The following is a 13,007-nucleotide window of genomic DNA, read 5'->3' on the forward strand; positions in this document are numbered from 1 at the left end:
TCTATTAGTATCTGGGGTTTTATTTTCTACTAGATATTATTAAGAAATACTACAATTTTCAACTTATAGAATATACCTGGCAACTAGGCTTCCATTTTTTATTTTTTTACCTTGTAGAAGCAAGAAGCATAGAACTCTACATAAAAAGGCAAAAGTTAATGAAAGACTGGTTTCTCTTGTTTTTTTTTTTTTTCTAATAGTCAGTTCAAAACTATGTGTCTGCCAAGTAAAGGGATATATGCTGATCTTATATGCATGGCTTCTCCCTGCACAGCATTTGAAGGCAAATTCCTACTCCTATATACTTTACCTGAAACTAAAAGTATGCTCTACAGTTGGTGTTATCTCATATGACATTATAGTCTTATCACACACATGATTATAAAACTGACTGATTAGATTCTCTATAGGTGGGGGTCATAAATATGTATTCATAGGAAACTTAGTGGTGCTAATGTAGTCAATCAGACACACTTTTGAGTCTAACCAGCATTGCTCATCACTGATTTGAGAGACTTATATTCATAACATGGATGTCCAAACTTAAATGCATTTTCTTTTAAAAAAAAACTTTAAGTATTACTTAAACACAATTTTCATGTTTCTATGTATGACTTAAAAACAAATTTAGTTTTTAAAAAATAGGTCAACAAACATAACTGACAACCACTATGCTCCTTTTGGTTTCTTTATTTTAAAAAAAATTTTTTTTTAGTTGTTGATAGACTTTATTTTCTTTATTTCTTATGTGGTGCTGAGGATCAAACCCAGTGCCTCATGCATGCTAGACGAGTACACTACCACTGAGCCACAACTCCAGCCCCAAGCCACAACCTCAGCCCCTCCTTTTGGTTTCTTTACCTAGTTAAGTCAAACTGATTTTCAGCACCTGGGCAATTGCTGTTGTTTCTGGCTTCAAAATGGTTCTCTGGCTTTCAAATGGTTCTCCATCACACTGTTCCCTTCCCTAAGATCACTCTTGCTCTCAGCACCATCATTTTACTTTTATAGTCCTCCTTAAAGATCCCTTGCCCCCATCTTCAGCCTCCACCTACCCCACTTATCCCACACCCTGGGATAAATCCTACTCATCACAATCTGCAATTGTGTTATTTGTCTTTTGCTTACCATCAGTCTCTCACCACCAGACTGTGTCTTTCTTTTCATCATGAAAATACTTGGTATTACTTGGTAATTACTTGGTACAGGGATTTTGAGAGATAAGCAATAGACACCAAACCCAGGTAACTTAGCAAATAGGTACCTGGTCAGAAGAAATTGGAAGGAACAGAGAAGCACACTAGAGAACCAGTCTACTGTCTTTGGCACTGGTTATTTACACTGCTGACACCATCAAAACGCAATCTGGTGATAAAAAAAAATGATGCCGCCTCTGGAAAGCAGATGTTGGCACTCACTGTTTCTGCTGTCACAACTCCTCAAGGGGCAGGGAGAGGTTGGAAATTTAGTCTTTTCATCATCATTTCTGATTCAAACTTGATCTGTTTGCCAGAGTTTAGGCCATGGGCCTGCAGCCCCCTCAAGGAGGTTAGGAAAAAAGCAAGTATCTTACATTTCCAGCTTCTGCTGTGCTAGATGAACTTGGCCTCATACAGAGGAGCTCCAATACAGAAGAGGGTTCAGCTGTTAGGTAGCCAAAATAAAGGATAAATGGCTCCACTTATAGAGGCTCTCAAATATCTCTTGAATGAATAAGTCCTAAAATATATTTTTAAAAAATACTATTAGAACAAGTTTAAAATAAGTACTTGTAACTACAAAATTTCTAGTATTTAAATGCTATCAATTACTATTTATTCTAATCCTGATTCTGATTTCCTCCTCCCAGACTTGAATTAAAAAAAAAAAAAACAATCTGTGCTTCCAAGCAGCTTGAATTTCATTAAACATGATGTCACAGATAAATATAAGGGACTTTCCAGATTCCCCTTAGATGAAAGACTAGTTGCCCAGCTGCTGGGAGAGTGGGCATTGTATAGCCATCACCTGACAGATATTAATAGAATGGCTCCAGGCTCCTTCCCTAGGCACCCTCCATCCAATGACTGATCAACATGGGAACCTGAAGTTTTGATCCCGTTGCCTCAACTCCAGACTATAAAGCCAATCAGGCTCTGGAATTCCCCACGGTCCAGTCCAGGCTGGCAGACATCCTTCATGCAGATTAACTTCTCCCTCTACTCACCCCTGCACTGGTCCTTTGCCTTCCACAGGTGGTGACCTCAAGGATACTCCTCAATAAACACTCGGCACACTAAATTCCCTTTCAGCTTCTACATCCTGGAGAACCACCCTGGGACTGTTCTACCAGCAGTGGTCAAAGAAAGTAAGTATTCAGAATGGGCTTTGGAACTGAAGGAAATGTGCTAATAGTCTAGAACGAAGATTTTATGAGGCATTCTCATTTTGTATATGTTAAAATCATTAAGGTAAAGATAATTAGGTTCAACTAACAAACTGTTAAAATGAGATCATATGGAAGCTACCATGTTCTACTTGGAGAAGATAAATTATTACCAGCACAAGATGGACAAAACAAAGTGATTACCAGGAGATTTTATTTTCTCCCTCAAGCTAAATAGTTTTTCAACATAAATAAAAATGCCAAGGATGGCTTGTGAAACCACTTAGTGTTTGGTGCTTTTAAATTTTTGCTTTAAAATTCCAGTAAACATAAACCAAACAATTAAATTTGAAGGTAATACATAACTAAGCCATAAACACTCTCAAGGGTCATAATTTGTACTCTTTGCCCCATTTATTTAATAAAATATAAAGAAAGTGATAGAACATTAAATATTTCCAACCGAAATTAAGTAGAAACTTCACCTAAAACCTTTTTTCTAGATTTAATTGTAAATGTCACTACATAGGATCAGGGTTATGGAATTCTTTTAATTACATTCTACCTTTTTTTTCCAGTACCCTTTCTCTGCCAAAATTCCCAATTTTAAATAAGTAGAATATAACACTAAGGTTACCTCATAGCTATGGTGTCTATAATTATCATTTTCAGAATATAGGGAGGAAAATGAAATTGAGAAATAGCTTGCCTCCAAGGAACAGTTTAGATTGAAAAGCACTACACCAACAAAAGCAGAAATCCTGCACTCTAACTTCCTATTAACAGATTCTAGATTGTAGCCTGAAGAAAAATAAGAACCTCAGCACCCTGTGCTGAAAAACTATTTAGCTTAGAAAATAAGTTAAATCCTCTTCATGCAGAAGCAGATTTCTTGGTGGGACTTGAAGTTGGTGACAGGAAGTTACCCAGTTATTAAGACATATCCAACTATGGAAATAATGTGGAGCTCCAAAAATAGTAACAGTTCTATTATTACCATAGTATGAAAATAAATTATATTGTTTTGCTCTGTTACTAAATTTGGTTAATTATCCATGCAAAAAAAAAAAAAGATATTTCTGGCAACCTCCAAACCAAAATTATAGCTAACACTGTTGGGGTTAGAAGACAAGAGATTTCTACAAAAGGAAAAAAGTCCTTCTTAATTCTAATTCAAATGCTACATTTTACTGACTCAAAGAAATATGGTCTAACAACCATACTGAAACTCTGGTTTCAAAGCCAATGAGATAACTTATTTTTTTGGCTAAACAGACAACCTGATATGAGGCACAATGGCAACATTCAAAATGCTAGAATAGGGACAAGAAGAAGAAATTCATAAAGTACTCGATATGGAGCTTGCATGAGAATCACTGTATTGGGGGGATTTACTTAGAAAAATGAAGCCCAATCAAAAATTTACAGCACAATTGTATTATTATGAACCACAAAGATATAGAGATTTTTAAAAAGGTCCAATTATATGCTTTGTACATAAGATGCACTTTAAATAAGTTGAAAGTAAAACAAAAAGATATATCATTCGCATAGTAACCATAAGAAAGCTGAACTGGTTATATTAAAGCCAGGCAAAATAGAATTTAAAACAAAATATTTCTAGTGATGAAAAGGAACATTTAATAATAGTAAAAGAACCAAGCCATCAGGATGATTTAGCAATTACAAATATATATGTTCCCAAAAAAGAGCCACAAAATATATGAAGAAAAAAAATGACAAAATTGGAGAAATGGGTAACTAAAATATTATAATTAGAACTTCCATACCCCACTTTCAGTAATGGATAGGGTAAGCGGGAGATCAACAAAGAAATAGAGGACTTGAACAACACTGATATCGAATAGAGCCTAACATGTCTGTACAACACTCCAGCCAACAGCAGCAGCATCTATATCCTTTTCAGGTGCACATGGAGAGATACTGAAGAATAGGACCTATCTAGCCCATAATAGAAGCCTCAAAATTTAAAATCACTGAAATCATACAGAGTATATTGAAATTAGAAACCAATAACAGAAGGAAGTTTAAAAAATCCACAAGTATTTGAAAAATAACATGCTCTTAAATAGTCAATCAAGACAAAATAAAGGAAATTAGAAAAACCTTTTAGATGAATGAAAATGAAAACAGCAAAACTTATGTGATGCAGCTAAAGTAGTGCTTACACAAAAATTTATAGCTATAATGCCCTTATTAAATAAGATCTCAAATCAATAAACCAAACTTCCACATTACTTCACCAGAAAAAAGAAGAAACTAAAACAAAGCAAGCAGGAAAAAAATATATATATTTGAATGGAAATTAGTGAGATTAACAGAAATAGAGGAAGAATCAGAGAAAAGAACCAAAACTTGTTTCTTTGAAAAGAATAATAAAATTGTCAAACCTGCAGCTAGACTGACCAGGGGAAAAAAAGAAGACGCACGTTACTAAAATGAGGAATGAAAGAGAAAGTATCACTATTCACCATACAAAAATAAGAAGGGTTAGAAGAAAATACTAAGAACAACTGCATGCCAACAAAACTAGATAACCTGGATAAAATGAAAAAATTCCAAGAAGGTCACAACCTACTTCTTGGGCTGGGGTTATGGCTCAGTGGTAGAGTGCCTGCCTAGCACTAGTGAGGCACTGGGTTGGATCCCCAGAACCATAAAAACAAACAAAAAACAAATACACACACACACACACTAAATAAACAAAACAACTTACTTCTTCATGAAACTGGTTTGAGAAGAAATAGAAAATTTGAGCAAGGAATATTTTCCAATTCATCCTAACAGGCCAATATTGGTAAAATGCCCCCGAGTTCAATCTTTAGTACCAAAAAAAAAAAAAATGAAAAAGAAAAAAAGCACACACACACTCTCTCTGATAAAATCAGGCAGGGACATCACAAAAACAAATAACAACAAAAACAATCACAGACCAATACTTCTTATTAATATACACGCAAAAATCCTTGACAAAATGGGATGAAAATAGTAAGACAACACAAACTACTTATTAAAACTGGATCAAATAAAAACTAACAACACATAAAAAGGCTTATTCATGATGATCAAGTGAGATATATCCTAGGAATGCAGGAACAACTCAACTTTTAAAAATCAATTCATGAAATAAATCGTATCAATAGAATAAACTATAAAACCCACACAACTGTCTACATAACAAACATTTGTTTAAAAAGAAGAAACATTGGGGCTGTGGCTGTGGCTCAGTGGTAGTGCACTTGCCTGGCATGTGTGAGGCACTGTGTTTGATTCTCAACACCACTTATAAATAAATTTTAAAAAACAAAGGTCTATCAACAACTAAAAAAAATATTTATTAAAAAGAAGAAGAGGGAGGAGGAGGAGGAGGGGAGGGGGAGGGGAGGAGGGGAGGGGAGGGGGAGGGGGAGGAGGAGAAGAAGGAAGAAGAAGAAGAAGAAGAAGAAGAAGAAGAAGAAGAAGAAGAAGAAGAAAGAAGGAAGAAGGAAGAAGGAAGAAGGAAGAAGGAAGAAGGAAGAAGGAAGAAGGAAGAAGGAAGAAGAAGAAGAAGAAGAAGAAGAAGATCCAATGCCCTTGGGCTAGAGTTATGGTTCAGGGGTAGAGTGCTTGCCTAGCAGTGAGTTCCATTCTCAGCACAACATAAAAATAAATAAATAAATAAATAAATAAAGCAAAGATATTGTGTCCATTTACAGCTAGAATTTTTTTTTTAAATCAAATGCCCTTTCATGATTAAAAGAAAAAAAAACCTCAACTAACTAGGAATAAAAGTGAACTTAACCTGAAAAGAGGCCTCTGAGAAACACACAGCAAACATCATACTTAATGGTAAAAGATAGAAGGCATCCCCCTAAGAAAAGGAAAGAAAGACAAGGTCCACTTTTACCACTTGCATTCAACACTGTACTAGAAGCTCTAGTCTGGGTAATTAAACAAGAAAATGAAATAAAAGCCATCTAGATTGGATGCAAAGAAAAGTAAAATTATTCTTACTTGCAGATGACATGATCTCATATATCAAAAATCCTAAGGAAATACACTAAAATCCATTGTATCTAATATACTAGTTTAACAAAGTTGTAGCATACAAGATTAGTACACAAAAATTAACTGTACTTCTCTAAGCTTGAAATGAATAGTCTAAAGATTAAATAAATAAAAAGATTGCATTTACAATAGCATCAGAGTAAAATACTTCAGAGTAAATTTAATAAAATAACTTAAAACTTACAGAATAAAAACTACAATGCACTATACAAAACATTAAAGAAGACCTAAATGAATGGAAAGGCATCCCATATTTATGGATTGGATAGCTTAATATTGTATGATAATACTTTTCAAATTTGATCTTATATCAAAATACCAGCTCCCTACCACCATCTTTTTTATTATTTTTCAGAAATTGGCAAGGCTGTCCTAAAATTTGTATGGGAATACAAAACCTAGAACAGACAAAAATAGCTTGATAAAGAACAAAATTGGGGGTAGTCACATCTCCCAATTTCAAAACATACTACAAGACTATAGTAATAAGGATAATATAGTCTTGGTGTATACACAGTCACACAGATCAATAGAATAAAACTTATGGTCCATAAATAAAAATTCACATTCAAAATCAAAATTCAAAAGTGCCAAGTTGATTAAATGAGGGGAAAATAGTTTTTTCAAAAAACAACACTGGAATACCTGCAGAAAAATGAAGTTGGATCCTTTTCTCATACCATACCCAAAAGTTAACTCTGAATAGATCACAGACCTAGATATAAGATATAAAACTCTTAAAAGAAAATTTAAGGGTAAAAAAGCCAAAGGTTGAATGTTTTCTCGAATACGTGGAAACTAACCCACAATAGTGGGGGAGGAAGGGAAGGGAAGAGAAGGACTTTAGTAGATTAGATAATGGGGAATGGAGGGCGGATAGGAAAAGGAAAGACAGTGAAATGAGTGTGACATTATTTTCCAATGAACATGTGAAAAAAAGCATAGTACATCCACAAGAATGGAATCCTAACTAGAATAAGATATATTCCATGCTTGTATGATTATATCAAAATGGATTTTACTGTCATGTATAACTAAAAAGAATCAATTAAAAAAACTGAAAAACAAACAAAAAAACGTAAGGGTAAATTTATAACTTTAGATTTTTGCAATGGTTTCTTAACTATGACACCAAAAGTACATGGGACAAAAATATATATAGATATTTAGGATTCATCAAATTTTTTAAATGTTATGCTTTAAAACACATTATCAAGAAAGAAAAAAGACAACTCCAAAGAAGTGTAGAAAATATTTGCAAATTACATAAAGAACTAGTACAACTCAATAATAAAGATGATTAATGTAACCTAAACAACTTTTTCTATCAGATAATAAAAATGCCAACAAACACATAAGAATATGCTCAACATGCTGAGCCATATGTGAAAAGCAAATCAAAACCACCACAGTATGCTACTGCACATCCTTTAGTATGGCCAGTATACTGAAACACAAAAAACAAAAAACAAATCCAGACAATGAGTATTGTCCAGGCCATAGGGTAATTGGAACCCTCATATATTGTTGGTATGAATTTTAAATGGTACAGCTGCTTTGTTTAAAATAAAAATAAAAAATAAAAGCCCAGCAGTTCCTTAAAAGTAAACACAGTAAGCATATGGCTCAGAAATTCCACTCCTGGGTATATACTGAAGAGAAAGAAAAATGTATATCCACACATAAACCATTACATGAATTTTCATAGCCATATTATTCATAATAGCCCAAAAAGCATAAACTACCCAAATGTCCAATAAATGATGAATAATAAAATGTGTTATGTTCATATAATGAATTATATAGTCATAAAAAAGAAATACTGATACAAGCTACAATATGGATGAGTCCTGAAAAGAAAGATACTAAATGAAAGAAACCAGTCACAAAACAACACACATTGTATGATTCTACTTATATGTAAGTGCCCAGAATAAATGAATATTAGAGAATCACAAAAGCAGATGATAGCTATCTCCAGGTAAGGTGAGGCAAGGTAGGCAGTGATGCCTAGTGGGTATGGGGCTTCTTTCTGGGCTGAAGAAGTGTTCTAAAATGGACTCTAATGATAGTTAGACAATTCTGTGAATATACTAAAAAAATGGAATCATACACTTTAAAGGGATGAATTATATGTCATATGAATTATGTCTCAATAAAGTCATTAAAATAACAACATTGATAACAAGGAGGTGAGGCAAGAGGTAGGGCCAGCACACCAAGGGACCAGGAACCATGCTAAGGATTTACATTTCTAAAGCACTGGGGAGTACTGAAAGATCTAAACCTGTGAAGGACATGATCACACTGTAAATAAAACACTGCTGGCACATCAATGCAGATAATAGATTTAGGGAGAAATCATGCAAATGGTGAAAGAAAGGCCATTAGGGGATCGCTGTGGTAACCCAAGGATGACTGAAAAGCAGGTTTAGTCTGGAGAAGGGACCTGCTGAGGAAAGATAATGATGTCAGTTTTTTTTTAATATACATTCCTATGACACATCTAAACACAACTGTCAGAAAGTCAGTTTTATGAAGTCTGGGATCAAGAGAAAGGTTTGGAATACAATAGTAAGCATCAGGAGGAGGAACAGGCAGAAACTAGAATCTTGTGTAGAAGACCAAATTGTTCAAAAAGGAGGAGGGGGGGAAGGAGGAGGGGAAGGAGGAGGGGAGGAGGGGGGAGAAGGTGGGGGAGGAAGGGGGAGGAAGAGGGGGGGAGGAGGAGGAGGAGTTGGAAAACCAGACAAAGACAGCATCTTGGAATGCTCCCACGTAACTCCCATATACACAGGATGGGCAGGTCGTTGAAACTCACAGAAAGAGTCTGAGGAGGGATTACAAAGGAAGAAGAGAAAATCACAGAAATGACATCCAGGAGGGAATTTCAAAAAGGACAAAAAAAAAAGTATTTACTGGATTTAACAAAAATCACTAGGTATTTGGACAAAAAATTCAGTGGCAGAGGGAAAATCCAACCCACAATTGAGGAGGAGCAAATGAGAGATGAGGAAGCAAGAAACAGCAACAAGAGTGAGAAGCAGGGCTGGGGTTGTGGCTCAGTGGTAGAGCGCTGGCCTAGCACATGCGAGGCCCTGGGTTCAATCCTCAGCACCACATAAAAATAAATAAACAAAATAAAGGTATTGTGTACAACTGAAAAAAAAAAAGAGTACAGAGAAGCATGCCTTTGAGGTGAGAGGAACAGGTAGAGTGTGGCACAGAATAAAGGGTAAACCTTGTAGTGTTTCATTTTTTAAGTTAAGAAGTCTCAATCATGCATGAATATTGAGAAGAAAAAGACAATTCGGAGGCTAAAGGACAAAAGAAATAAAATGATAATGTCATTCACTAAGGAGAGGGAAGCGGATGAAAGCACAGCTTTAGACAGTGAGAGAAAATGAATATATATGAAAACTCTTCCTAAGTGCTGGGAGTGATGAGAGGGGTAGGAGGAGGAAACAGAGATCCCTCCTGATTGCCTCTGCTCTCTTGGTGAAGCAGAAGGCTGTAAGTCACCTCCTTAAAGCTAATATGGAAATAGTAAGAAAGCAGCCCCGAAGATGGTGAAAAAGGCTTAACGTAACTATCAAGAGAATGGAAGAATCTGACTGAGGAACACAGAGAAAACTGGCATAAAATACTAACGGTGTCATTCAGACTAAAGTTCAAAAATTCAAACTAAGTAGCAGTCTTCAAGAGTATGTGATCTTTCTTTCTAGCCATAAGGGGTTAAAAAAAAAGTAGAAGTTAAATAAAATAGGGGTTAAAAAAGTAGAAGTTAAATAAAATGGAAGTGCAGAAAAAAGAACTGAGGATACGTATGTTCAAAACATCAAGCTTTATCACCTGTGAGGTCCTGAGTTTGATCCCTAGCACCTCCAAAGTTGTTTTAATTAAAAAATTCATTAAGCTATGTACTTCAAATTTGTTTACTAAATTGTTTGTTAAGTTATGCCTTAATATATTCATCTAAAAAAGAATCCTTTGTCTCATTCCAAGTATTCAATCTCCCAATCCCAAATCAAAAGGCAAAAAATATCTCTGGACAACTTCTATTTTAAAATAACAGGTGAAAAAAGATTGAAAATGGAAACAAAAAAACAAAACCTGGGAAAATCCCATCTTCCCTCAAATGCATATTTTTAATCTAGAGTAACTTATAGACCACCAAGTAGACTTGGATATCAAGCACCAGTTCCCACATGAAAATTGTTATTTTTGGCTTTAGCACTTTAATCTAAAGAGGACACAAATTCTGCTCATGTTTGAATAACCCTTGCCAACAAATTGATCCCATAGCAGCAGGGCTGCAGGGAGTAGTTTCCAAGATTGAAGGGAAACATAAAGGGGAAAAATTCAGTAAATATATTTCCTCCTAGGATAGATCCATTTAAAAAGAAAAAAAAAAAAAAAAAGCTTTTTTTCTCTTTCCTTCTTTTCCAAAAGCAGTCCAAAAGGGCATTAAGGAACATCTGTAATATACATAGAAGGAAGCAATACCAAAGAAATGTAGATTCCACAGCTGTTAACCCAAGGGACACCTCAAACCAGGCAAATCTCTAAATAAGGTCTGAAAGGCAGATGCTCTACTAAAGGCCACTAACTTCCAAAACCAGGAATATGAAGTGAGCACTAAGCATGCTAATGTATGACTTTCTAGAAAGCTAACTTTTGCTTTTTATATGGGCAAAGCAGTACAATTAATAATTCTTTTGTCAATTCAGATATATCCAAAATGGATTAGGAAGTGTGCCTAGCTACCACCTACCATCTGAACATAAGGAAGGATTTTCCTTTTCATTTCAATATCTATCTTCTTCATCTACAAAATATTACATATTTGATTAACAATATCAGAGTAAGGTCTCCCAAATGTACAATATCATATGTGAATAAACCCTCAGAAACTCTAATAGAATAAAGCTACAGAACCAAACCCCCCTGGATTCAAATCCTGATTCTCCACTTTCAATGATGTCTTGGTCAAGTTACTTCACATGTTTAGGCCTCAGTTTCCCCACAGAGAAAACAGAGCTATTATCTACTCATAGAGTTATAAGAATTAGACAGTCAACATATTTAATTATAAAAATATTCCAGTGACATTGTAAGTGACTCATAAATCTTAGTTCCTATTAAGTCTGTAACTTAGCAATTTGTAATAAGCACATCTCTTTACTACGACTTCTAAAATTTGCATGCAGCCAGGGCTAACTCATGTGGCTTACACCCTGTGAATACCTGATAACTGGAAAAGGGTCAAACTATGGTATACTGAAATTGTTGGCCTATTTAATAAATAGCTGGAATTTGAAGGCTAAAGATTCAATGCACTATTTCCCTTCTCTAGAAGTTCTCATTCACATTATGTATGTGTTTACTAAAATGACCAACTGCCTTTTGTGGAAAATGTCAATATTCTGTAAACACAGCATCTGGGAGGATTAAACAGAACACTACCAAATTTGAAAAAATACAATGAAGTAAATTAAGAAGGACTAGAAAGGTATGTTCTAAATTCCTAGAAAAACTGTTTTGGTAAGCTTTCATACTTTCTCTCCTTTTTTCATTAGACTACTATTAAATAGAGTTCTGTCCCTTTAACTGTCAAATGGTTTGCCATTTTACATGTGATCTTTCTCCACAGAGGAATCTTTTAAAAGTTATAAATAAAATACCCCAAATATTTTCTTTTTCCCACAGATGAGAACATTAGAACACTAACATTTTAATCTGTTCTGTACAAGAGTGAGTTGTGTCAACACAGTGCTCCCAGCTACAACGCTGAAAAAAACAAGTTTAATTAAAGACAGAGAAGAAACCGTGTGTGGAGCCTAAGCCATTGAGATACAAGGAAGAGTTGTCATCTTCAGAGTGAGTTCTCTAAGAACAAATCTCTGTCAGTGTCAAAAGGAAAAAGAGAGAGAGACAAAGCAAAGCCAAAGTGTGATTCTATAAAGGAAAAACCTGGTGGTGTCAAATGTCAATGTTCAGACTAAGAACTAAAAACACTGTTTCCATTACACTGTTTACCTTCAGAGTCCAGACCAGACCCTACTCCTAGCATCATAAAACATCTCTGGATGTAAATAGATACCTATTAACCATAGACACATTGAACTACAAAAGGAGAAAAAGACCCATGTCACAATAATGATTTAGCAACAGTGAATACTGCTTTTACTGGGTTTATTCCAGAATATTGGCTATTCTCTTTTCTCAGACTCTTATTTGAAGGGCAAATCAGCATTACCACAATGCTATCAGCTAAAATTATGCACAAATCTAACTACAGTTTTGCAATACATAGCTTGCTGCCTATCCCCCCTGCCTTTCTGCCAGGGCACTCAATTATCAGAGAGGCCCTACAGGACAATGAAAACAAAACAAGGCAAAAATGACCCGGCTTTAGCTTTGGCCCTGCCAATTTCCTAGCTTAGTAAGTCTTGGGCAAGTCACTTAATATATTTGTGATTACTTTCTCTTATCTATAAAATAGGGATAATGCTAATTACTCAAGAGCCTTATTGTAAGGCTTCAATGAGATAACATATGTAAAGAATCAGGT

This window comes from Marmota marmota, unplaced genomic scaffold (assembly GCF_001458135.2).
Source record: "Marmota marmota marmota unplaced genomic scaffold, marMar, whole genome shotgun sequence".
In the NCBI taxonomy this organism is placed as follows: domain Eukaryota; kingdom Metazoa; phylum Chordata; class Mammalia; order Rodentia; family Sciuridae; genus Marmota; species Marmota marmota.